The sequence below is a fragment of the Poecilia reticulata genome, unplaced genomic scaffold (assembly GCF_904066995.2).
Source record: "Poecilia reticulata unplaced genomic scaffold, P_reticulata-male-v2 Scaffold_36, whole genome shotgun sequence".
Taxonomy (NCBI): Eukaryota; Metazoa; Chordata; class Actinopteri; order Cyprinodontiformes; family Poeciliidae; genus Poecilia; species Poecilia reticulata.
Window position 1 is genome coordinate 103,539 of NW_027675134.1, and position 22,417 is coordinate 125,955.

Below are 22,417 nucleotides of genomic sequence, written 5' to 3' on the forward strand. Positions count from 1 at the left end.
AAGCTGTACTTGTACCATTCATTATGTTAAAATTAATGCATAAGCTAAAATTAGTGAATATGCTGATGTTAACCTAAATGTTTGCAGGAGTAACATGACCACATTTTTTTCATTTTACGTGCTCCATTCAGTATACTAAACATGTCTAATTAATGAGAATATTAGCTAATAGCTAACTTTAGGTAAAAGTGCTAGTGCATTGGTCAAAGGCAGTGAAATGCTAATGATTGTGCTAATGTTGATTAACTGCCTTGCTGTGCAAAGCAGTTCACTATCCTAAAAAATAAATAACATAAAAAAGGCTAATATTATTGCACCGCCTATGGCGGTGCACTAACGTGAGAGGAATATGTAGACTTTTATTTTGAAACTTTCAGTAAACTTCATTTTAACTAAACCAATTCAATGTGTTACAGTAGTTTGTTTAATCCAGCTATATAATGCCCAAAACAGCAAGTAGATCTAAATGCCAGCTCAGCCCTAATGTGTGGTATCTAAGAGTTCCGCCATGTTGTAGTTCTGGCCTTCAGTCATTGTAGTTCTAAAAAGCAGCTCAACTTTTGTGAATGAGACATACAGGGAAGCAGTTAGTTTTTCTGAACAAAACAAAAAAAAACACACACAAACAGGTCACAGTTTAAATATATATATTGAACTTTTGTTAAAGACTTATACAAACTTTTTACAGGTGAAGATTACAGTGAACAAAAATTACAACATTTAAAGAGTACAACAAATTTAATTTAAAATTGGATGCCTCTGCAATAAAAATATTTTGCTATCTTTTTTTTTATTTTACATGTGTCCTGTCCGGTCGTGTGGCACTCAGGGTTATTTTCTGAGTGTCAAGGTGAGACCCAACAGTTTTAATTTCACAAGCGAAACATTATGGCTTCTGCCATAATGATCCACTTGTTATAAATATGAAACTATTATAAACATATACATATATGAAAAAGTATTTGAAACTATAAAAAATAGTTTTATGTCTCTTTTTAAGCTACTTTATTTGATTAACTTCTATTTTCAAACATCCAATCTATTTTATTATTTTTTTACATATTGCAGTTTCTACAGTACAAATGAAACTAATTTAAATATATACATACATGAAAAACTATTTGAAACAATATAAAAAACTGCTCCAAAAGCTCAAAAGCTCTTTTATTTGGCCAAGTAGTTCTTCGGGATCCAATCTGGAGTGACACATCACGGACTCTGTAGTAAAAAACAACAAACAAAAAAAAGACAAATTAATATACATGAAATTTTTAAACATCTATTTGATTTATGAATGAATAAAGTAAAAATGAAACTTTGTTTAAACAAAGGTTTCAGATTGATTAACATAGATAACAAACATCACCCAAGAAAAAAAGAGCATATATACCCACTGGATTCCTCCCATCAAACCTAGATATACAACATCATCAATCTCAAGTTAAAATAAACAAAATCTGCAAATATATTAGCCTTAATTAGTCATGTACTTATCTGGTCAGATTGCACCACCTGGGACATCTAAAGAAACAAGAACTCCATCTTCTCCTCAGATTGGGTGAGGGTCCAAGTCCATGAGATAGGAGAGAGTGTCTTGGACTAAAAATACACAGTCATTCCATCAATAGACAGGCATCATCAACAACAACTAAAAAAGTAACTACTTTTGAGGTTGCTACAATTTAGATACATTTGCTACATTTCATGGGCCTAACCTCCAGGTCTCGTTTCCTCTCTCTCTTCTTGGGCAGCCTCCATAGGATCATTTTGCTTGAAACTACCTGCAAAACAACCTGCTAAAACAGACTAAAACTGGGAGAAAAAGGGTTAACTCCACCAAAACCAGACAAATTATCACCATATAGAGGGAGTCTAACAGGACAAATGTGAGTTTAACTTTTATGTTCTGCTAGTGAAGTGAAGGTAACCACTAGGAGGCTGCAGCAGTAAAAAGTGCAGTGTGATTGGGGAGCGATGAAAAAAGGAGAGCTTTAATTAAATGACGCAAATGGTGAAGAATAAAAAAGGAGTTTCGCAAAAAATTATCAAAGAAGGGCAACAGGTACTCTAACTGGATTAGAAAAATAAGGAAAAGTCTGGGCCACATTGAAGACCTATTTAAAATTATTTTTATTTCAAAACAGAACAGAATATACATGTAGTAGCTGATTGTTTTATCTACTTCTCCCTGGCGCAATATTTCCAACAACTCCTCTGACAGAGAATCGATGAGTGTTTCAAGATCAGCCACTTTCGTATTCTCAAAGCTCAAACTTTCATGTGCACATACAAACCCTATTTATGAAGCCTCCTTTCTATGGAACTAAATAAGTACTGAAAAGATTCACAAAGTGTACAAGAATATTTGTAAGCCTACAGCAAAATCCACAAGCATACACCATAATGTGTACAATAAATAAACATATCAAACCCACTGCAACAGTGATAAAGAAAAACAATCCACACTGCTTTCTGATTGTCACATGTATGACAGAAAACAGTCAGATAAAGTGACATTAAAAATGAAGTGAGATCTTATCATTTTCTCCAAAAAGAATCCCATGTTATGAATTCAGGGTTAAGATGTACAGTGCTTACAAAGTAATTATACCCCTTGAATTGTTCCATACTGAGACATTACAACCACAAATATATTTCATCGGAATGTAATATGAAAGACCAAACTGAATCCCCCTTATGATGAGTGAGACCGTTTGATTCAGTGCTCCCTCACTCAGACACAGGTCACCGGAGAACACCCTACCGTGCCTTTTTTCAAAAAGGGGGAACCGGATGGTGTGATCCGAATAAGCCTCCCTGGCAAGGTCTATTTGGGGGTCCTGGAGAGGAGGCTCCATCGGATAGTCACCAGGGCGGAACACTTTGCGGGGGTTCTTCTGGGAGTATGGAGCACTGGACCCTATGTTAGAGGCTGTTAGGTTCCTGTGTGACTGGTACCCGGGTCTGGTGTGCATTTCCAGCAGAGTCAGACTCGTTTACTTGGTGGAGTCCAACTCTCAGCAGAAATTAACCAAACTTACTGTCAACAATGCAGACCAAACTCTGGTATCAGTCACACAGAAACCTTACAACCCATATCAAAAGACCTTGGATGCCATACTCCCAGAGAACCCCCCCAGAAGGTTCCCAGAGGTACACTCTCAAATGCCTACTCCAAGTCCACAAAACACATGTAGATTGTTTGGACAAACTCCCATGCATTCTCCAGGACCTTACAGACCCTCCTTTCCAGGACCCCAGAAAAGACTACCAGGGAAAAATCATCAGTGTTGTCTTGTGGATCAAAAGCGACCCATTGGCATGTTTAGCTGTAGAAAAAATATCTTAACCCTGGTGCGATAGTAACTCCTCGTTTACTCCTCTTGTCCTACGGGTCAAAAATGACCCACCCTAACAAAAGCCCATAAATGAAACAAATTAATAAAATTTTAAATCCAAAATCTATTTTGCATGATGACACAATCTGTTATTTATTAATTCAATTAAGTTTAATTATTTTTTTATCATGTAAAATTGTCTTTGAACAGCATTACACCTTTTTTTCTTTTTACCACAAACCAAATGTCATAAGTTTTCTTTTACACAGTAAAGATTTATTATTGAAATTAGATCAATGTTAAATTATTACTTCTGGATTAATTATAATGAAAGAGAAAAAGTCAAGAATTTGGATCTTTTTTTATCAACAGTTCACTCTTTTATAATTTACTTATAATGTTGAAGGACGTTGTATGAGAGAAGAATTTTCATAATTGATGTCCTAAACTATATAAAAGAATTAACTGTTGACAAAAAGTTAGATTGTTGACTTTTTCACCTTTCAGTATAGTTAATTCAGAAGTAATTACTTCACATTTAAATAATTATAATAAACCTTTACTGTGTAAAAAAACCTTATGGCAGCTGGTTGTTCGTAAAAAGAAACGTTTAATACTGTTGGTTGTCTTTTTATGTTGTGTACCAAAAAAACACACTATAAAATGAATTAAACTTAATTTAATTGATAAGATCGTTTCATCATGCAAAAATAGATTTTGGATATCAAATTCAAGTTGCTTTATTTTGGGGATTCTTTTGACCCGTTTTTTAACCCGCTTTTTGACCCATAGGACAAGGGGAGTAAACAGAATGTGACGATCGCACCAGGGTTAAATACTAGTTTCCCCCACTGTATTTTTACATTTGTGGTTGTAATGTGATAAAATATGAAAAACTTCAAGAGACATGACTCTTTTGCAAGCCACCGGTAGAAGCAGCTTATACTAAAGTCAACACACAATATATAGGATTGTGGTAACTGTAGTAAGTCTGCAAGACACCCGACTGGATACAGTATTCTGGATGGGAGATGTAAATGTGATCAAGAAGAGTGCGTTTTTCTGTGGTTGGATCAGTAATAAGTTGAATAAAGCCTTTTGCTCTAAACAACTCATTGATTGCTTTTTTCCCAGGAGGAATAAGGTCCTCATTAAAGTCTCCTAATATAACAGTGGGCTTAATATTCATTGAATTCAGGCCATCCAAGAGGTTTTGAAGATTTCTTAAAAATGTTCCAAGATCATAACTTGGTGGCCTGTAAACGGTCGCGATAAGGGCTGTGATTGGGGAGTCCACTTTGACAACGTTGAACTCAAGATCTGTAACCTCGTTAAAGAATCTCCGTTCCTGCGGTTGGAGAAGACTCCGGCAGTAAGTCGCTACTCCCCCACCCTCTTTGGTAGCAATGTCGACTCTGTTTGAGTAGGAGACATGTCTGTTCCGTGAAAAGAAACAATAGCCCTCCAGTTGGCAAGAAGCTGGAACAGAAGATCCAAATAAATGAGTCTCCGTTAGGCATAAGATATCTGCCAACATGAGTTCATGATGTTGTTTCATGTCCTCAGAGTGACAGACAAGACCTTCGACATTGTGGTGGACAATTGTTAAAGTTGGACCCTGATGACCCGACTGAAAATTCAAGAGTGGTCTGGTGTGCAAGAACGATGCTGATCTCATTGATTCCATAGCTGCTCTGATGTTTTCATCAGCGTAGATCTTACCTTCATCGAAATCAATGATTTTAAGTCCTTCAAGAGAAGTTGTGCGACTGAGGGCCACATATGCCATTCCGGGTTCAAAAATCCGCTTCAAGGAAATTACCGCAGACTTCATGGTCATCCCTTGCACTTTGTGTGCTGTACATCCAAAAGCCAACTTCATTGGAAATTGCCGTCGTACCACTCCCCTTACGCTAGTCTGTTCCTCAAATCTTTCAATGTAAACAATGCCGTCTGGTTTACCTCGAATCTTTTTTGTGTGTCCAGCTGTGGGATTATCCAGTTTGAGTCCAATTAACTTTACACTAGTCGCTCCATCTTTGGTACTGGTAACAATATCAGCAATGGTGCCGAATGTTCCATTTACAAGACCATCCTCTACATCCAAATTTCTTATAATCATTACCCTAAAACCCAAACCAGCCTGTATGCTGTTAGACAAGTCTCGTTTGTTACCCGCTATGCAACAGCCCAAGTTAATCATGTTTCCCCCACCAAGTAGGTCTTTGGAGACCATGGAGATTTCGTCAATGATTAAGATTTCCACATTAGAAAAAACTGCCCGCACTTCATCCAATGAATTTCCAAGTCCCTTGTACGGTGGTTTTAAACTCTTGGGCAGTTTCAAGATGGAATGTAAAGTCTTCCCCGATATGTTGTACGCTGCAGTACCAGTAAAAGCTGTGAGGAGCACAGTGGGCTTGGACATGTCACCAATATCAAGAAGTCTAGGAAGCTGGCGCAAGAGCTTGGTTGCCTCCTGGTAAACACATTTGATGACATGAGATTTGCCACAGCCAGCTCCTCCCGTCAAGAAATAAAAGAATGGTTCTGGGTCGTCACCCCAGACGCGCTTCAGGCACCAATCGCGAATGGCGTAAAACACAGATGCTTGAGTCTCATTTAAACTCCTGTACATTTGTCTGATGAAATCAGGGCTCAATTTAGGAGCTTCAATTTTTGGCATGTCTCCACTGTTGACATTAATTTCATAATCTGGAATAGGGTCTTGTTCTTCTTCCTCTTCCATTGGTGGTCTTTCAGCAGCGCATTCCAAACGGTCCAACTCAACCTCGGGTGCAAAAGTGTTCCAAGCGTTACGAACCGGGCCTTGCTTTTTCAGTTCTTCCATAATCTTGTCAATTTTCTTACCTTGCCCTTCATACCTTTTGCGGTTGAAATCCACATACCGTTTTACCTGATACCTACCTCGGGAACCATTGTTGTAAAAGGCTTCGTAGGTTTTGTGTTCCTCGTTTCTAAGGTCCTCATCTCTTCTGTGTGGAAAATACAACTTCAGAAGTCGTCGGTAAAACTTTTCGGGGGTTTTTTTCTCAGAAAAGCGAGTAAATCTAATGACTGCAGGTTTGCCCATAGTTCTTTTCTGGATGTATCCTGCATCATTAAGGAGGGGAATTGCGTTTGGCCCTTCAATTTGATTACCGTATAAAACCCTGTATTCTGACGCAAATTCTGCAAGGCACATGTGTTCAAATTCCAGCGTTTGTGGTCTGTTGAGATATTTTTCTGGCAATCCTGTCATCCAAACATTCTCCTCATCTGGGGACATGTTCACGAGTTTACTCATCGGAAGGCTCATTTTCACACCGTCTTCATCTGTTTGAAGAAAAATAACACTGCGTGAGGATTTTTTAGAGGTAGGCTACAAGTGCGCGCAACAGATTCTTGAGCACTGACCTCTCTCTGTTTTGAATAAGCCTGCATTATTTTTTCATCTCGTCGCGTTGGTTCACATTGGCCGTCTTTAAATCGTCAACAACGGACTTGAGGAACTGTGCCATTTCGTGCTCTGGCTTTGCTATGTACGACATCATGTACTCAATGCAGCTATACTCGTCAAGCACATACTGAATGTCCATGTTGGCATTCCATGCCCGCAGAAGATCAGGATTGTACCCATTAACACAGCTGTCTTTGGGATCACGTTTCATCATTACCACCATTCCAGAAGTCAGAGCATCAACGTGGCCATTGTACTCCACTTTGGTCATGTTACAAGCATGGAGTAACTCTTCTAAATCCCTGAAAGATGATTTCTCATCCTTCAGTAAGTCCCTTATTGGTTTCAGTTTCTTTTAGCCTCTCTTTGTAGGTTTGAGATGAATTTTGATCTGGATTTTTGGACTTTCTCCTACCCTTTTGCTTTCTAGCTTTGGTTTTCGTCGTCATTTTCCAGATCAAAGTCGAATACAGGCACCGTGATTCTGGTGCGTTCCATTGGTAATTTGGGGAATCCAAATCGGCATTCAACATTACCTTTTTGCATGATTTTGAGTGCTTTTGCTGTGCATTTGAACCTCTGATACAATTTTGTGGAGCTCGGGATCCTTTGTCTCATCAGGCAACTGACAAGATATGTAACGATCTATGAACTTTATCACTTCATCGCAACATGAGGGGTCTTCCATTTCAGGTGTGTCCTTAATCCATATCACAGCATGTATATGGGGTGAACCCCTTGCCTGAAATTCCACGCGATAAAAGTAATCCTCAACTTCTCCAATGGGATGTGCAGGGGAAAGAATGAGGTCTCTAAACAGTGCGTCCACTCTCTTTTCAAACATGCGCATGACAGTGACAGGGTTGCTCCTAAGAATGTCACACTTTGCATTCCAGTCAAGTTCAGAAAAACTTACCTGCTCTCCATGTTGACCTTTGATGGCCTCAATGACCTCTGGCCATCTCATTTCAGCAGCAGAGAACGTGCAAAAGAAAGTGGGCTTTCCAAGTTGCCTCACCATGGCGTGCAAATCACGTAATCCTTTCTCCCAATAAGCAGGAGTTCCTCGTAACGGCTGCATGAAGCGAGTGGCCTCTTTGTTCTGGATTAGTTTTCCAACTCGTCTTTGTCCTGTAGCATTTTGCTAGAAATGTTTTTTCCATCTTTGGTGCTTGGTTTCCCTTTCCTTGTCTGAATGGACATACTATCATTGGCAATATTAGTTTCTGTAACAAACTGAGCAAAGAAAAGGTAACTCTGGTCTTTCGCAAACCGACTATCTATTGAGAAGAGACGTACGTTGAAATACATACTCGGTGAAAGTTTAACACGGCGGGATTCATCTAACGTATTTATTCCAGTGGGGAAATGTACAGGATACGCTTTGGCTTCAAGTCTTGGAACACTGAAGAAGGAGATGGGCTTGTTCCCCTGGGCCGGCGCAATGCTAAAAATTCCCTCTCCATAAGACAGTACTTCCTGTGCTATGTCAGGAGGCTGCATGCAAGTGTCCAAGATCAGACCAGGTCGAAGTGCCTGATGCTCTGCCCCTATGTGGTCAGGTTGCTGGTCTGCTGCATCCATTTCAGTCTCCTCTGCTTTCGTATCCAAGTCCTCAACTGGCTGGTCCTCCTGGAAACCCTCAAATGTGGTACTTTCATTTATACTTACGTCTTTGTAATCCGGATGACTCTCTTAAGCTTGCCCAGTCCAGCTAACACATTTTCATGTTGACCGTGTAAAAGTATTGGTAACCTTTGTACTTGATTTTCCTCTTCAGCTTCACCTGTAAAAGCTGGGCTTCAGCACGGGGCCTCGGAAGACTGTTTACAACAGTTTCCATGTCAGAAGGAACACAGACAACTGCTCCATGTATTGCCCTTTGCTGTCCCTTGGGCAAAGAAACAATTTTTGCAAAAGGCAGAATTTTTGCAATTAATTGCCTTTCAAGAACATTCAATTCTGCAAGCTCTGAGGGAACAGGAGCTAAGCAAAGATTATTTGCAACAGCAATTGATGGCATCTTTCCCCTGCTTAGATGGCTGTCACACGTGTAGCAGATCCATTCCCCCATCCTCTCTTTGGGTACAGAACATGGGGTTGAGCAAGCAGATCCACACACATGGACATACGTACCTGTTAGACAATCAGCTACTACACACATATTCTTGGTATATTTATCTCTTTTACAGTGCTTCACTTGATTGGGGAAAAGAGCTCTGTGACACACAGTGCAAACATATGTGGGTCCATTTTGAATGTTCTTATAAAAGTTTTGTATTGCAGCTTTCATTTCGTCACTCATCAGGGGGCGTGGCGTTTGAAGGTGGAGGTGGAAGCCTACGTTTCTTTTGTACTTCCTTCTAATTCGCAAAGCATGCTGCAGTGTGAAATTTCTGGAAAGTGCCTGTTTTGATAGCCTACCTCTTCTATTGTCAGCACATTTCTTACTATGTTTGACCCGGTAAGCAAGCTCACTATGATACTTTTCCTTCATATATTCACGCATTGTTTTTTTGTGTTGGCTTCTAAAGACTGGATCATCTCTGAACCGATTCCTAATGTATTCTTTTTGTCTGCTTCTAAAGACAGGATTATCTCTGAACCGATTCCTGATGTATGATTTTTGTCTGCTTCTAAACACAGGGTCATTTCTGAACCGTTTCCTTATATATTCAGACATGTTGGCTTTCTTACTGGCTCTGAAGCTGTGGTCAAAGATCAATCTGTACTTTACGTAATTTATTTGTCTCTTCCGGAAAGATGCATCTGTCCTGTATCTATTTTTTATCTGATCCTTCATCTCTGCCTGTTTAAGAATGTATGTTTTTTTCAGGGCCTGCAGTTTTTTGGTCTTAAATGTTGGAGATGTTACATATCTGTCTTTTTCATATGCACTTTTCTTTATTTTTCTTTCTACATTCTGTCTCTGTTGTGTTTTAACCCTGTCCCTAATCTTTCTTCTCTTAGCTTTTGGTGCTTTTGACACATTTGGGACGGTTTGAACTGTCTCCTCTAATATCTTTGCAACTTCCCTAAGCCAAGGAGGAATTTCCTCTTCAGAGTTGCTCTCTGTTTTGAAAACAGTTGGACTTACTTTCGTGCCTCCAGGTGGAATGTTCTGAAAGGCAGAATCCTGAGAATAGCCGTCATTTTCCCTGACAAAACCTACTGGCACAAACTCATAGGTGGCATTGGGTCCGCGGTCACGAAAGAGCTTGTGCAGATGGTTGACCATGTCAGACAGATTGCAGAAAGTCATCATCACTGCAGTACCACCGGGGTGGGACAGGCCTGCTGAATTTCTTGAATGAGAATCAAAAACTCCAAACCGACCGCTTCTGTCCCTGAAAACTGCAATGCACTCAGGAGTCACCAAAAGAAAAGCATGGGTGACATTTTCCAAGAGACATTCCAGTTGCAGGGCAAGAGGCAAACCCAAATGTCGAGTTCCTTGTGCGCTCCCGCTCTGAGCAAAAACATGACCTACTCTCAAACCAGTGGTGTGTACTGCATAGATGTTCCCATCTGTCAGTACATGGTCAGGCATCTCTTCAAAAGTCAAGTGATTGTCACGAAATGTTCCATCACTGATCAGTTGCTGTTTAACGCCGGTATAAAGTTCATCTCCTTTTTCAATCACTCTGTCAAGCAACACTGTGTCAAACTGCAACCCCTCATTGTGGTAAGCTAAAAATGTGAGTGCCATGCATGTGCACTGGTGATTACGGGAAAATGCAGCATACCTCCTGTCAGCCTGGGAATGAGTAGCACTTACCAACAGGACCGGTGGACCGCTGATCCCGGGTTCCAGCGCAGAAGCCTGTAACATTAAAAAAAATAACATTTCAGTATTTATACAAATATTCAACTAATGACTACCTACCACCACCAATTAGGCCTGTTGTAAACAAGTTTTTTGCAGTTTAGAAATCAATTATTCTGATGATCAATAGATTAATTGAAATAAAATTTTAATAAAGTAACATATTGGTAAATACCGTCATTACAGCAGTTTCGGATCGGATTACAAAATAAATCCATATGTTCATATTTGTACATCTCAAACAAACTTTTCTGTACTTTAGAAATTAATCTAACATTGGCTAAGTTTCTTAGCCAATCTGAAAAACAAAAACCAAATTTTTTTTTAATTGGATTAAATAAAAATTTAAAAGGCACAAAAAATGAAGCATCATGCCCACCAAGTCAAAAACTTGAAGGTGTATATTTTTTTAGATACATAAACTCACTATTCACAACCATTTGTAGCTGTTTTCCTCATGTGAGTGACGGGATGTTTTGCACCTTTGTCATACACAGAACCACGTAGGCCAACTTTTTACACATGTCGCAATGTTCCACCCATTTATTGTGACTGAGATGGTAGGAAGGAGTTACCTGGCAGCTCCCATCCCGGACATGGTCCTCTGGTGGCACGGGAGAGGACTCGGCAGGGGCCTCGACATCCATCGGGGGGACCGGTCTCCGTGCCTCGCGACGAGTTGGGCTGGTGGTCTCTCTCGGCGCTCCCTCCATCTATAAATCAACAGAAGCCCTCAACTTGGTGCAAAGTGAACATACATCTTAAAATCTATATGTTTTCTGAAACGGTGTCACACCTGCTGCTCCACCGGACTCAGGTTGGAGGGATCAGAAACTGGACGACGCCTCGGACTCGCCTTCTAATAAAAAATATATATATAATTTTTAAAACCAATTGTGGCACTTCAAAATCACTTGGTTATTTAAAAAAGTAGAATAAAATACCTTCTTCCCGTTCGGAGAACATGTAGGTAGCGGAGCGTCACGGCCAGACGCAGGAACGATCCGGTCCATCTCCTCCAGCAACGCTGGGCTGAACCACACAGGATTCGGGGGGATGGAAGAGTCCAACAGGTCTCCCTATAAAATAAAAGAAATAGCTTAAAATAGATTCATTTGTACATTGAGGACACAACAAGTTTTGCTTTGAGGTGAAGAAAAGCGTACCTGATGGTCAACCATCCTCCCAGTGATGTGTGGACAGCCATCACCACCCTGGACCTCACGCGATGTCTGTAAACATTGAAAAATCATTTTCAGTGGCAGCAAACCCTCTGGATCCAGGGTATACATGTATAGTAATTTTAAAAAACTTTAATTTTACCTTTGAACTTCCACCACAGAAATCATATTATTGCTTTATGTGGTATTTTCTACTACACAACTTTAAGGGTGCAATGTTACAAATTCATTTTTCATTTGGAAACACTGTTATTTCCCATGCACAAGTTACATAAATTTCAAGTTTGGAACATTTTTATTTTTTATTGTGAGCTCATAAAGGTTTACTACCTTAATTCCTGGAGCTCACCACAACTGGATGCTGCTTACTAGCTGCTTGGGGAGTTGCTCTTCTTCATCCCCTGGTGATCAACTCCTTACAGCTGCGCAGCGCCGCCATTCCTCAGCTTGGATCTCTGAGTAGCTGCCTCTAAGCCTGTCTTGACCTCATCTTACCCTTTATGCCTCTGATTCTCTAGATTTCTAATACAAATGCCATCATCGTTATCATCATCTTCACAATCTTCACTGTGCCTCAGACTCTTTTTGCAAGTTTCACTTTTTGTCTTGCAGTTTAAAACACACAACAGCAAACCCTAAGGAGTCTGCTGCACATTTATTAGTCACATAATTCTTTATGTACAATAACCAACTCTGAGTGTCTAAGTTTTTTTCTCGACTCATTTATAGATTAGTACATATTCATGTGCACTCTAGTCATTTCATTTATTAATTTTTTATTTAGTCAAATTATTTAAACTACTTAACAGTTATGTATGCATTCCTATAAATTTTATATATTTATGGTTTCATTTCTATTTAATAATATAAACACCCTGGACAAACTACTTTTTCAGCAAATAAGCAATTTCCACTTGGGCATCAAGTGGAAATTGCCCAAGTGGAAGCAATTTCCACTTGGGCATCAAGTGGAAATTGCTACACAACTCATAAACCACTAAACTACATATTACAAAATGTGTTTGACAGACTTCTGTCACACCAATCAATATCACAATCTCGCCATTTTTGCTGTTACTCTGGTCCAACTTGTCAGTTGCTCTTTTCGTCGTTACTTGGACAACTTTCCCCAGTTTCTTAAAATATGCCTAATTATTTTTTGAAGATGTGAAATTTCACATAACAGAGGGACGTCATGTAGCACTTCATATTTTATGTTTGTAAGCTAATTCCTCTTCATATTTTCAAAATGCTGGTTTTTAAGATTTACCTGATCTTCTGGGAAAAAAATGGCTTAATTATTATAGCAGAATTCCAGTTTTTCTTCTCAACACAATAAAAAAAACAAAAAAAAAACAGTTATTTAGTTTCTAATCAGCACTTTAAACAAAAGTTGAAATGAACACTCAGGGAGGCGGACTCTTGCTACTACCCCATCACAAAACAGACATGTTAAAAAGACAAATATACACATTCATGGACTTTTAAAGAGTTAAACATGCAAAAACATTGCTTAAATCAACTAAGTATGTATCCAGTACCTTCCGGCCACCAACCACAGTCCAGTCGAAGGGGTCCGAACGACGGGGAGCAGCCACCTCGCCAACCACAACCAGCCGGGGCAGGGGACGTCTCACCGCAGGGGGGGAAGCCGTCCCAGGAGGGGGAGGAGCCAACGTCACGGGAGCTGGAGATTTCGGTGCACTTAACTCAAGTTGCGAGCAGACCGCCGCCTGAAGCAACTGAGCAAGGACCTCCATCCCAGGATGGTCGCTCAGGTGAACCTATAACAGTTAAAGACATTTTATAAAATACAGTACACCTAAATAATATTTTTAAAATTACAAAAAAATCTATTTAACTTACGCCATCCCTGCTCCACAAGTGCAGGCTGCTCAACGGGAAATGTTCAGTAACAGGCAGGTACCGAACATCTGGACAGGAAAAAAAAAAGCAAATGTCATTCTTAATGTCCGTCACACTAACAATGTAGTAATTTGAGATAAAGTAGATACGAAAGGAAAAATAAGTACATTTTTCATTCATCTGAACCCTGAACACCATAAAATGTTAATTTGCTGAAGTTTTAGTATAAACACAAATTGAATCCGTCACTTACTTCTCTGAGCAGCCACACGGCGATACTCCTGCCGCAGCAGATGTTGCGCACTTTGGTCCACGACAAGTCGCGGAGGAAAGTCCACAACAACCACCTGTCAATTTCAATCAAAATAAAAGAACCAAATTAACATACGACAAGTTTTCAGATGTATTTGATCATGAATAAATGCAGTATACTTATACTTACATTAGCAGAGAGTTAGCAGACAGTATGCAACAACCTGGCAAGTCCCGTCCGGCCTCCACGAAGGTCCTGCTGGCGGTCAAGTTGTTGCTTGGGGCCAGAAGACAGATCACCTCGGGGGGCCGAGGCAGAAGTGTATTCTGGACCTCAAGCCGCAACTCTTCCGCAGAGGCTCCAGGGAGATGCAAGCAACCCTAAGGAGAAGTCGCCCTTTGGCATGGTAGAATACCCATCCACGATAGCACGCAGATGAGAATCACCAACCAAAAGAGCAAACTGAAGAAAAAAAAAAGAAAGAAAAACCATTAAAGTTTGATGATTGATTTCATCATCCAAACCAAGATTTACATATGAAATTGACAAAAAAAAGTACCTTCTTCTCCAGAGCCTCGGCAGAAGGCAGAACCAACTTGCAGCTACGTCTGGTCACCCGGGAAGCTGGCCACGTCTCCACCCGATGGCGACGCCCCGTCCCACGGCCTGTTTAGAGAGATGCAATTATCAAGATTAGACTTTCATGCCTCTGAAAATTTAACAACAAAACAACACAAATTTTATACACATACGTGACCCAGGAGAGGTCGATGGCGCACGGGGATCCTCCTGGCGGACCACGGCAGGCGACATCTACAAAAAAATAATTTAAAAAAATGTTTAAATTAACCACAAATATAACTGGATAAGGTTATTGTAAATAAATTATCCTGAACTTGTCATGAACTTACCTGGTCGGGCAGGCCACCCTCCAGCAGTCGCGACGTCTAAAGACATAAATGGAATGAGTAAAGCCAAAGACTTTATCATCTAACAATAAGTTAATGAAAGTAAAATGGTAGCAATACCTTCTTCGGCGGAGACTCGGTGGTGGTCCAAGCCCGAGACGTGAGCGCTGATGTCCCCGGCTGTCAACACAGAAACAATTATGATCATGCTTAAAGTCAAAACTACAGTAAAAACTACTGTTAGACAAAAAAAATTAATACGATGTGTAATTTATATACCTTGGCGACGTCCGGCACACTCTCCAGCTTCCTCCATCTCACCTTAGCAGACTCGGACCGACGACCTCGACGTGGCATCCTGTAAGACCAGAATAACAAAAAAAGACACCTGGGGGGGAAAAGCTGATTATTTACAAATAATATCTAAAATTAAACAGTGTTTGTAGGACTATGTGTGAATGTTACTATGTGCAAAAAACTTATTTCAATATGTAGATAAGGTATGTGTAAGATTAAGAGTTATATGTATGTTGATGGATTAAGCTGATGGTGTGGTGATGCAGAGGTTAGGATCTCAGCAAGCAGCAGTGGAAAACTTCCAAATCTCAGTCTCGCACAAGTGAAAAGCTGTAATGAGAAGCAAAATAAATGGCCATTAAAAAAGAGGTGTAAAAATACATTTTTAAAATAATTTTTAAAAAGTTTTTAGAAGTTCTGAGGCTTGTAAGCAGGACCGAGATATTTTTCACAACTGTTGCAAACATCTATACATTTTACAACTTGGTTCAAAATATAATGAAAAAGCAGAGATTAAAGAAATAAATCTAACGAGTTTTAAATATGTAAATTTAAAAAATAGATTTTAACCAAATGAACCAAGTCTTTTACTGTCTGAGTAAATGAGGACTATGAGGATTAAGCTGTTAATATGCTGCTCCGGTCAGACAACTTCAAATATGTAAGTTATGCTCCACCATTAGCAACCATGTTTACTTCGGCAAACACTGAGCTCTTCTTCTTTTTATGGCGGTTGGCGGAACACCGAGAACGCGGACGCTATTGCGCCCTCTACTGTACATGCGGGACACTTTCAGGTCGTTTGCCCGTTCACTCTGCAGAACACATACAGGTCGCATTTACTGGTAGTGTGAACGGCCCGGGCAAAAACAAAATAAAAATCGGAATTACCAAAAAAGTCAGAATTGGATCACTTCAGGCTGCAGGGTGAACGCACCCAAAAACACCTGAAAGGCTTCAACTGCGAACCACCATCTTCGCAAAACGTCGCTACATAAGCTTCAACTATAAACCAGACGCCCTAAACACTCAAATCGATCGGTGTATCGACTCGCAGTAGTATGAAGTCATTGGGATCTGCCCACTGCTGTGCTTCTAACACAAGCAAAATAAAACCGCACCCTCCCAGGTGGAAAAATATCTCACATAATGCCGGTATATGACTATATATCACATATAAAGATACGAAAGAAATTACATGATAATTAAAAACACCACAGCAATTTATTCTTTAGCGTCTTGTGGGCGTACAAACATTTAGCTTCCCGTATAAATCCAGAAAAATCCTGTTCCATCAAGCTAGCTAGTACGGAATCAGAGCCACAACGAAATATTACACAGCAATTAAACTTTTAAAATCGACCAACTTTCTCAAAAACACATTAAATCTAACAACTGTAAGCATTTACAATAATATTCTAATCAAATTAAAAATTAAAATACTATATTTATGGAGAAAACACAAACACGTCTTACCTTGACCGTAGCAGACTCGGAAGCAGAGAGTGCCAGAAAGTTCCAGAAGCTTCAGCGGCTTGGGAATTCATGTCAGCCAATCAGAGATTGGCATTTTCCAGCGTGTATGACGTGTCATTCAGCTGACCAGTCAGCTCAGCAAAACAACAATTTTAAAAAATGCAACAAAAAAGCTTTTTTGAGACTGTCAACACAGCTGGCTGGCAGATTTAGCACCTTACGTCACAGGCGTAGATACAAGATGTTACGTGTCAGCCAATCGGAGATTGACATTTTCCAGCGAGTATGACATACTCTTCTGCTGACCGGTCAGCTTTGCTAAACAACAAATGTTAAAAAGGCAACATAAACAAAGCATTCCACTAACTTGAGACCAAAACAAATATAGTTAAAATGCTTATTTTAAAAAAGACTGACCAAGGCAGTCCACTAACCTGAGAGGGGGAAAAAATAGCTGAAATGCTTATTTTAGTGGACTCTTTCTCAAAAGGCAGTCCAAAAACCTGAGACAAAAAAAATAGCTAAAATGCTTATTTTAACCCTTTAGTGCATGAATTTTGATCATGCATTAATGAATTGTGATCATTTGTGTCAGGATTTTTTCCCAATTTTTATTATTTTATTTTCTTGACGCATAAAAAAAAGGAAGGAAAATATTTTTTGCAAAAAAAAAAGATAAAAAGGAATTTATTATATTTTTTGATGATCAATTCTAATTTCGCAAGGCAGTCCACTAACCTGAGAGAAAAAAATAGCAATAATGCTCATTTAAAAAAAATGAGGTAAATGTACTGCCTTGCTTCGCAAGGCAGTCCACTAACCTGAGAGAAAAAAATAGCTATAATGCTCATTTTAAAAAAATGAGGTAAATGTACTGCCTTGCTTTGCAAGGCAGTCCACTAACATGAGAGAAAAAATAGCAATAATGCTCATTTAAAAAAAAAGAGGTAAATGTACTGCCTTGCTTCGCAAGGCAGTCCACTAACCTGAGAGAAAAAATAGCTATAATGCTCATTTTTAAAATGAGCATTATAGCTCATTCTCTCAGGTTAGTGGACTGCCTTGCTTAGCAAGGCAGTCCACTAACATGAGAGAAAAAATAGCTAAAATGCTCATTTTAAGAAAGACTGATGTAAATGTACTGCCTTGCTTCGCAAGGCAGTCCACTAACCTGAGAGACAAAATAGCTAAAATGCTTATTTTAAGAAAGACTAATGTAAATGTACTGCCTTGCTTTGCTATGGTGTGCACTAAGCTGAGTAATTTTTCAAAAATCTATATAAAACACTGGGGATAGGTTTCAAAAACCTATATTAAACACTGAGGAGGAGCGTCAGTTGGTCATGTCCCATCACTTTACTCTGAAGCACCTGGACAGAAAACCGTAAGCCCTAGCAATATTTCGAAAACATTTTACCAGAGCAGGCATTCGGTGCGATTTCCTGACCAGCTTTCATGCCAATAGCACAAGTTTTGCGGCCATGAGAGCGATTTTAAAATTATTTTTGGGTCAAAATTCCACCCTGTTTCTCACTCTAAAAAAGCGGCAGTTGGTTTCAGTTACACTCTAGGTTTCGGCAGTTGGAAATTTTGCTCGTTTTTCACTTTTTACGTCGCCGTTGTAAGTCCGATCCCCAATAAAAATAATAGCTCCCATCTCGGCATCGAGCCGCACGATTTGATACCACTTTGTGGGTGGGCACGCAGCGGTACGAGCCGCATTAACGGTAACGGAAGAAAAATAAATAACTACTAGAAAATTCCTGCAGAAATTTTAAAGGGGCATGCCAAAGTGTGCCCGTCGGCTTTGAGCCAGTGTTTTTATGCTAAAAATTAGCATTAATGCTAAAGAAAGCTGCAACGTAGTCAATAACCTGTGGAGAGGCAGAAGCATGTTGACTAAACTGTATTTGTACCATTCATTATGTTAAAATGAATGCATAAGCTAAAATGAGCCAATATGCTAATGTTAGCCTAAATGCTGGCAGTAGCATGTGGAGCAACAGGACCATGTTGTTTTAATTTTACTACTCCATTCAGTATACTAAACGTGTCTAATAAATGAAAAAATTAGCTAATAGCTAACTTTAGGTAAAAGTGCTAGTACACTAGTCAAAGGAAGTGAAATGCTAATGTTTGTGCTAATGTTAATGAACTGCCTTGCTGCGCAAGGCAGTTCACTATCCTGAGAAATAAATAACATAAAAAAAGCTTATATTATTGCACCGCCTACGGCGGTGCACTAACACGAGAGGAATATGCAGACTTTTATTTTGAAACTTTCAGTTAGCGTCTTTTTAACTACCACATCAATTCATTGTGTTACTGTAGTTTGTTTAAACCAGTCACATAAAGCACAAAAGAGGAAATACCTAATGTGAAAAATGTCAAGGCTTTTATTTTGAAACTTTCAGTAAGCTTTATTTACAATAGCTTTACAATAGCTTTTTTATTTACAGTGGATTACACACTAATCCAATGTGTAACTGTGGTTTGGTTAATCCAGCTAAATAATGCCCCATACAGCAAGCAGATCTAAGAGCCAGCTCATCCCTATGTGCTATTTGAGAGTTCCGCCATGTTGTAGTTCTGACCTTCAGTCATTGTAGTTCTAAAGAGCAGCTCAACTATCGTGTGAGTGAGACACAAAGGGATAAACAGATTCTAACGGTTTGAAGCAGTTAGTTTATCTGAACAAAGCAGTCCAAACATCTCCATCCTATTCAGGATCTTTTAGAGTGATCCGAAAACCGTGTGAAGCATATAGTCAAGGGGGCTCAAATGCTAATGTTTGTGCTAATGTTAATGAACTGCCTTGCTGCGCAAGGCAGTTCACTATCCTGAGAAATAAATAACATAAAAAAGGCTAATATTATTGCACCGCCTTCGGCGGTGCACTAACACTAGAGGGATAGGCAGACTTTTATTTTGAAATTTTCAGTAAGCTTCATTTTAAATAGACACACTAATCCAATGTGTAACAGTGGTTTGGTTAATCCACCAATATAATGCCCAAAACAGCAAGTAGCTCTACATTCCAGCTCAGCCCTCCTCTGTAATAACTGAATGATCCGCCATGTTGTAGTTCTGACCTTCTGCTCTGCCCTCTGTATTAAGGTGTTCCACCATGTTTAGAACTACAGAGACCTTGTAGGCCAAACCAGCAGTTGCCATAGCGATCAAGCCTCTGCCAACTGCTGTGTGTGTGTGAGAGACACTTCATGCAACTTTGAGAACACCCAGTCACTTTTAATGAAAAAAGCAGTCTGAACGACCCCTTCCAGTTCAGGAACCGTTATGCCGATCAGAAAACCGTTTGAAGCGTATGAGAGGGCTTCTTGTCGTCTCTGATAGTCCCGTGATTCATATCTGTAAGTCATTCACAGGAATTGCAGTGATGAGAGAAATATGGTGTGTGCAGAGCTCAGTAATTTTTCAAAAACCTATATTAAACACTGAGGAGGAGCGTCAGTTGGTCATGTCCCGTCACTTTGCTCTGAAGCACCTGGACAGAAAACCGTAAACCCTAGAGAAATTTCGAAAACATTTTACCGGAGCAGACATGCGGTGCTATTTCCTGACCAACTTTCATACCAATAGCACAAGTTTTGCGGCCATGAGAGCGATTTCAAAATTATTTTTGGGTCAAAATTCCACCCTGTTTCTCACTCTAAAAAAGCGGCAGTTGGTTTCAGTTACACTCTAGGTTTCGGCAGTTGGAAATTTCGCTCGTTTTTCGCTTTTTACGTCGCCGTTGTAACTCCGATCCCCAATAAAAGTAATAGCTCCAATGCCGGGATCGAGCCACACGTTTTGATACCACTTTTGTGGGTGGGCACGCAGCGGTACGATCCGCATTAACGGTAACGGAAGAAAAATAAATAACTATAATAATAAAGAGACATTCTATTGGGTGTAGAACAATAGGTGCCTGCCATGCAATGCATGGAGGCAGTACTGACTTGCTTCGCAAGTCAGTACTGCTCTCCTTATGCATTGCTATGGCATGCCCCTAACTAGAAAATTCCTGCAGAAATTTTAAAGGGGCATGCCAAAGTGTGCCCGTCGGCTTTGACGCAGCGTTTTGATGTTAAAAATTAGCACTAATGCTAATGAAAGCTGCAACGCAGTCAATAACCTGTGGAGAGGCAGAAGCATGTAGAATAAGCTGTACTTGTACCATTCATTATGTTAAAACTGATGCATAACCTAAATTAGCCAATATGCTAATGTTAGCTTAAATGCTGGCAGTAGCATGTGGAGCAACAGGACCATGTTGTTTTAATTTTACTACTCCATTCAGTATACTAAACATGTCTAATTAATGAAAATTTAGCTAATAGCTAACTTTAGGTAAAAGTGCTAGTACACTAATCAAAGGAAGTGAAATGCTAATGTTTGTGCTAATGTTAATGAACTGCCTTGCCGCGCAAGGCAGTTCACTATCCTGAGAAATAACATAAAAAAAGCTTATATTATTGCACCGCCTACGGCGGTGCACTGACGTTAGAGGAATATGCAGACTTTTAATTTGAAACTTTCAGTAAGCTTCATTTTAATGACCACGCTAATTCAATGTGCAACTCTGGTTTGTTTAAACCAGTCCCATAAAGCCCAAAAGACCAATAACCTGATGTGAAAAATGTCAGGGCTTTTATTTTGAAATTTCAGTAAGCTTCATTTTAAATAGACACACTAATCCAATGTGTAACAGTGGTTTGGTTAATCCACCAATATAATGGCCAAAACAGCAAGTAGCTCTACACTCCAGCTCAGCCCTGCTCTGTAATAACTGAATGATCCGCCATGTTGTAGTTCTGACCTTCTGCTCTGCCCTCTGTATTAAGGTGTTCCACCATGTTTAGAACTACAGAGACCTTGTAGGCCAAACCAGCAGTTACCATAGCGATCAAGCCTCTGCCAACTGCTGTGTGTGTGTGAGAGACACTTCATGTAACTTTGAGAACGCCCAGTCACTTTTAATGAAAAAAGCAGTCTGAACGACCCCTTCCCGTTCGGGAACCGTTAGGCCGATCCAAAACCGTTTGAAGCGTATGAGAGGGCTACTTGTCGTCTCTGATAGTCCCGTGATTCATATCTGTAGGTCATTCACAATAATTGCACTGATGAGAAAAAATGGTGTGTGGTGAGCTCAGTAATTTTTCAAAACCTATATTAAACACTGAGGGGGAGCGTCAGTTGGTCATGTCCCATCACTTTGCTCTGAAGCACCTGGACAGAAAACCGTAAGCCCTAGAGAAATTTCGAAAACATTTTACCGGAGCAGACATGCGGTGCTATTTCCTGACCAACTTTCATACCAATAGCACAAGTTTTACGGCCATGAGAGCGATTTCAAAATTATTTTTGGGTCAAAATTACACTCTGTTTCTCACTCTAAAAAGCGGCAGTTGGTTTCAGTTACACTCTAACGTTTCGGCAGTTGGAAATTTCGCTCGTTTTTCGCTTTTTACGTCGCCGTCGTAACTCCGATCCCCTATAAAAGTAATAGCTCCCTTCTCGGCATCGAGCCGCACGATTTGATACCACTTTTGTGGGTGGGCACGCAGCGGTACGAGCCGCATTAACGGTGACGGAAGAATAAACCTATAACTAGAAAATTCCTGCAGAAATTTTAAAGGGGCATGCCAAAGTGTGCCCGTCGGCTTTGACGCAGCGTTATGATGTTAAAAATTAGCATTAATGCTAAAGAAAGCTGCAACGTAGTCAATAACCTGTGGAGAGGCAGAAGCATGTTTAATAAACTGTAGTTGTACCATTCATTATGTTAGAATTGATGCATAAGCTAAAA

At 39.8% G+C, this 22,417-nt stretch overlaps 2 long non-coding RNA genes and 1 pseudogene across 4 annotated transcripts in view; all 3 read right to left on the reverse strand.

Moving 5' to 3' along the window:
• Positions 1–22,417, reverse strand: part of LOC145550364 (uncharacterized) — a 59,812-nt gene that overhangs the window by 31,979 nt on the left and 5,416 nt on the right. The gene's annotated exons all lie outside the window — the stretch shown is intronic.
• LOC145550361 (uncharacterized) lies at positions 631–4,018 on the reverse strand. The gene is made up of 2 exons (XR_014086263.1): positions 1,716–4,018; positions 631–1,599 (listed from the first exon to the last, which is right to left on the reverse strand). It is a non-coding gene; the product is annotated as an uncharacterized LOC145550361 (long non-coding RNA).
• Positions 8,544–15,680, reverse strand: LOC145550362 (uncharacterized; annotated as a pseudogene). The gene is made up of 12 exons (XR_014086264.1): positions 15,112–15,680; positions 14,953–15,012; positions 14,836–14,871; positions 14,677–14,737; positions 14,484–14,590; positions 14,114–14,386; positions 13,925–14,018; positions 13,672–13,739; positions 13,347–13,589; positions 11,791–11,856; positions 11,200–11,703; positions 8,544–10,621 (listed from the first exon to the last, which is right to left on the reverse strand). The product of XR_014086264.1 is annotated as an uncharacterized LOC145550362 (transcript).